The sequence below is a fragment of the Trichechus manatus genome, unplaced genomic scaffold (assembly GCF_000243295.1).
Source record: "Trichechus manatus latirostris isolate Lorelei unplaced genomic scaffold, TriManLat1.0 scaffold00095, whole genome shotgun sequence".
Classification (NCBI taxonomy): Eukaryota; Metazoa; Chordata; class Mammalia; order Sirenia; family Trichechidae; genus Trichechus; species Trichechus manatus.
In genome coordinates, this window is record NW_004444031.1 from 8,780,261 (window position 1) to 8,786,048 (window position 5,788).

Genomic DNA, 5,788 nt, shown 5'->3' on the forward strand with positions numbered 1-5,788 from the left:
ACTATGCTTTTCACATTTTTGTGCTTTTTGTTGGCTTAATGGCCTCTAAGTGTACGGCAGTTGTTGCTGTGATGCTAGAAGCTATACCACCAGTATTTCAAATACCAGCAGGGTCACCTACACTGGACATTTTTCAGTGGCGCTTCCAAACTAAGATAGACTAGGGAGCAAAGGCCCAGTGATTTACTTCCTAAAATTAGCCAGTAAAAACCCTACGGATCACAATAGAATACTATCTGATACAGTGGCTGGAAGATGAGCTCCATAGGTTAGAAGGCACTCAAAATAAAGAGTGGCCACAACTTTGGATGTGAACATACCAATGATCATGAAGATGGCACAGGACCAGACAATGTTTTGCTGTGTTATACATGCAGTTGTCAAGAGTCAGAGCTGACTGTATAGCAACTACCAACAACAACAAACAGAAACATATAAAACAAGGTTATGTATAGATCAGTTGACAAAAATATTCTGACCCGATGCTCACAGAAACCTACACTTTTGTGATGGTTACTGTTGTATGTCAACTTGGCTAGGCTATGATTCTCAGTGATTCGTCCGACACTATGTAATTACCTTCCACTTTGCTATCTGATGTGAGTAGGCAATCAGTTGAAAGGGGAGTTTCCTTGGGAGTGGGGCCTGTCTCCAGTATATAAGTAGATATTCTGTTAAAGCTCTCTCCCCATCAATTATGCACTCTTCTCATTGCCTGATCTCCGGTTCTTGGGATGTAAGGCTGTTGCTGTACCTACAGGTTTTGGGATCATCAGCTGCCGCAAAGGAGCCCTGGTGGTGCAATGGTGCAAAAGTGCTTGGCTGCTAACCAAAAGGTCAGACACTGAAACCCACCAGCCACTTCATGGGAGAAAGATGTGGCAGTCTGCTTCTTTAAAGATTTACAGCCTTGGAAACCCTATGGGGCAGTTTTACTCTGTCCTGTAGGGTTGCTATGAGTTGGATTCGACTCGACGGCAATGGATTTGGGTTTTGATGGTTAGCTGCTGCAACCATGTGAACCAGCAGAGGTCTTCAGCCTTCTGCGTGGCCCATGGATTTGGGCTTGCAGCCTCCACAATCCTCTGAGCCATTTCCCGGAAGTAAGGAAAGTAAATGGCAGTCTATCTTGACTCACCAACATAGAGAACAATGGCCCCTAAATCAATTCACAGACCTGATCCAGTTTACAGATCTCCAACCCCTTGAATGAAGGGGAGGGTGGGTACCCTTGAGGAAGGACTCCACTCCACTGTCAAAAATTTATACTGTTAAACTTTCTCCCAGCCATCCCCAAAGAGATCTACTGCCTTTTACAAGAGTGACTGTTCATTGGAAAAAAGAAATAATCAAACTTTTCGGGGATTACTGAACACTGGGTCTGAAATGATACTAATTACAGGGGACTCTAAATGTCACTGTGACCCACCAGTCAGAGTAAGGGCATATGGTGGTCAGGTTATTTATGGAGTCTTAGCTCAGGTTAATCTCAAAGTGGCTCCAATGACTCCCTGAACCCATCCTGTAGTGATTTTCCTAGTTCCAGGAGGCTTAATTGGAATAGACATACTCAGCAACTGGCAAAACCCCCATACTGGATCCCCGACATGTGGAGTAAGGCTATTATGGTAGGAGAGGCCAAGTAGAAGCTGTTAGAACTACCCAAAGCAAAAAAAAAAAAAAACTTGTTTCTGTCGAGTTGATTCTGATTCATAGCAACCATACAGAACTGCCCAGGCCTAGGAAAATACTGAACCAAAAGTAATATTGCATTCCTGGAGAGATTGCAGAGATTAGTGCCACTATCAAGGACTTGAAGAATGCAGGAGTGGTGATTCCCACCACATCCCCATGCAATTCGCCTACTTGGACTATGCAGAAAATAGGTGGATCTTGGAGAATGACAGTGGATTATTGTAAACTTAACCAGGTGGTGACTCCAACTGCAGCTGCTGTTCCAGATGTGGTTTCACTGCTTGAGCAAATTAATACACGTCCTGGTACCTTGTATGCAGCTATTGATCTGGTCAATGTCTTTTTCTATTCCCTGCTTCTAATGACCACCAAAATCAGTTTGCCTTTTATCTGGCAAGGCCAGCAATACACCTTCACTGCCCTATCTTGAAGGAATATCAACTCTCCCATCATAATCTAGTCTGCAAGGATCTGGATTACCTTTTCCTTCCACAAAACATCACACTGGTTTATTACATTGATGACATTATGCTAGTTGGATCTAGTAAGGAAGAAATATGGACAACTCTAGACTTATTGGTAGGAGAGAGGGTAGGGAATTAACCTGACAAAAATTCAGGTGCTTTCCACGTCAGTAGAATGTCTAGGGATCCAGTGGTGTGGGATATGTCAAGATATTCCTTCTAAAGTGAAAGATAAGTTGTTGGATCTGGTCACTCCTATAACTAAAAAAGAATCACTGTGTCAGGTGGGCCTCTTTGGATTTTGGAGGCAGTATATTCCTCATTTGGGTGTGCTACTCCAGCCTATTTACCAAGTGACTCAAAAAGCTGCTAGTATTGAGTGGTGCCCAGAAGGCTCTGCAACAGGTTCAGGCTGCCCTACAAGCTTCTCTGCCACTTGGGTCATATGACCCAGTTGATCCACTGGTGCTTGAAGTGTTAGTGACAGATAGAGATGCTATTTGAAGTCTTTGCCAGACCGGTATTGGTGGATCACAGCTTAGACACTTAGGATTTTGGAGAAAAGTAAAAAGTAGTTATCTTCTGCAGATAACTACTCTCTTTTTAAGAAACAGATTTTGGCCTACTACTGAGCATTGTAGAGACTGAACACTTAACTATGGACCACCAAGTTACTATGTTGCCTGAGCTGTCCGTCGTGAACTGGGTGTTGTCTGACCCACAGAGTCATAAATTTGGTCGTGCCCAGCAGCACTCCATCATCGAATGAAAGTGCATATAAAAGGTAAGGCTTGAACAAAACCTGAAGGCAGAAGCAATTTACATGAGGAAGTGGCCCAAAAGCCCACGGTCCCGACTCCTGTCACATTATTATTTCTCTCCCAGTCTGTGCCTATAGGCTCAAGGGGAATTTCTTACCAGCTGTTGACTGAAAAAGAGACAACTCATGCTGGTTTACAGATAATTGATATGCAAGCGCCACTCAGAAGTGGAGAGGTGCAGCACTGTAGGCCATTTCTCGGACTTCCCTGAATAACAGTGGTGAAGGGAAATAATTCCATTGAGCTGAGCTTTGAACAGTGCACCTGGTTGTTCATTTCACTTTGAAACAGAAATGGCCAGATGTGATAATTTATAGTGATTTATTGTTTGTGGCTAATGGCTTGGCTGGATGGTCAGGGACTTCGAAGAAACAGATTGGAATATTGGTAACAAAGAAGAGTAGGGAAGAGTTATATGGATAGATGGGCCAAAGAAATGAAGATATTTGTGTCTCACATGAATGTTCACCAATGGGTGACCTTGGCAGAAGAGGATTTTAACAATCAGGTGGATAGGAACACAAGTTCCATAAGTAACGGCCTCATTCTCCAGCCACTCCTGCCATTGTCCAAGAGGTTCATGAACAAACTAACCATGGTGGGAGGGATGGAGGCTATGCATGGGCTCAACAACATGAACTTCTACTCAACAAGGCCTACTTAATTATAGTCACTGCTGAGTGCCCAGTCTGCCAGCATCAAAAAACAACACTGAGTACCTGATATGGCACCTTTTCCTGAGGTCAAAGGGAATATGGTATGCATAGTAGAAGAAGGTAGTTCTAAATACTAGCTTCAACAACTTGACCAATTGCAGAAATGAGGAGGGTACTTGTTATGAGTATTTCTTCCTTGTTTTGTTTTACCTGTGTGTGTGTGTGTGTGTGTGTGTGTATAATATAGCAAATATCTTTGCTTTCTTCTATCCTTTATCCCATTACTTATTTTAAAATACAAGATGTGAAAGGGGCTAATGCGTTTTCAGTTGTACACATGTTACTTGTGTTATGTTAGGTGAAAGTATGACTTTATAATTGTCTTTATTTGGAGATTATTTATGGTTTAAGGAGATGTGTATTTTAGGTGCCAAGTTGACAAGGGGTGTACTGTGATGCTTAATGTTATGTGTCAATTTGGCTAGGCCATGATTCTCGGTGATTTCGCAGGCACTATATAATGATCTTCTATTTTGAGATCTGATATGAACAGCCAATCAGTTGAAAAGGGTGCTTCCTTGGGAGTGGGACCTGCCTCCAGTATATAAATGGATGTTCTGACAAAGCTAGCTCTCTCTCTCAACTATACACTCTTCTTGTGCCCCGACCTCCAGTTCTTGGGAAGTAAGCCTGAAGAAACACTCACCTGCTGCCTGACATGCAAATTTTGGGTTTGTCAGTCCCTTCAACGACGTGAGCCAGGAGAGGTCTTCAGCACGTTGCCTGACACACAAATTTGGGACTTAGCAGCCCCCATATTGCATGAGCCATTTTCTCGAAATTGTGTGAGCCATTTCTTTGAAATAAATTTCTCTCTATATACTTACATATACATGCTTTACCGTTTTGCTCCTCTGGAGAACACAGACTAAGACACCCAGTATTTCTCTTAGAAGCATGATTTGTTTATTATTTGCTAATTTTAGGTTCACAGTAACTTTATAGAACATAACTATTATAAATGATACTGAATTGTTATAAATAAATACAAGTTTTACTCTATATCTAAAACATAGAATTAAGTCTAAGTGTACAATCATAAAGTTTCTTGGAATGCATGTCATAAGATTTAAACAAGTATGTTTATAATAAAAGCCATCTGCATACAGATTCTCATATTGATCTAGAATTGTATATACTATCTTTTCTCAGCAAAACCTAAGGGTTGGGAAAGGGGTTCAAGTGTTGAAAGGAAAATAGAAAAATTCAAATATTCCTTAAGGGTTACTTTATTAAAGAGAAAAAATAATAGAGGAAAAGAGCATCCAGATCAGAGATTTTTTTTTAATCACTCTTTCAAATAACTGTAGAAAAATATGTTTGATTTTGAACCCTAGAAAAGATACGGTGTTCAATAAGGACCTGAAAACTATAACAGAATTAACAGATTAACAAGAGGAATAGAGGAATGAAGGCCATCGTGATAAAACTGATATATAATAAAAGTAAATAAATACATAAAGAGAAATAAAAAAAAAATAGTAAGTAAAATAAATGAAACATACATTCAGATCATGGAAATATATTCAAGTGTCCACTAAAAATAAACCAAATGAAATGTGTGTGTATGTTTCTCTGTGTGAGTGAGTGTGTGTGTGTGTGTGTGTGTGTACAGAGAGAATAAGGTTGGATTAAGCCTCATATATCTACTCTGTCCTATAGAGTTGCATGAGTTGGAATTGACTAGATGGCAGTGGGTATCAGTAATTGGGAAAAAATAAGTGAGGTTTTGCCCAAAATAGGGTAAAGAAATATTGATCTTGTACTCAGCAAAGAAGTAATTATTTATAGCTTTCTATGTCTTCATTATTGCATAAAACATAATTAAAATAAAGGAATTTACTGTATATTACAAATTAGTAAGAGAACAGCATCATCAATAGAGTGTATGAGAAGAAATTAACAAACATTAAGGCTGAACCTAAATAAAACGGAAGATACATACAGGAATAGAAAGTATTGATAAATATAAATGCAGAATTTTTTTTTTTTTTTTAATATTTTATTGTACTTCAGGTGAAGGCTTACAGAACAGATAGTTTCTCATGTAACAGTAACACACATGCTGTTTTATGACATTGGTTAACAACCC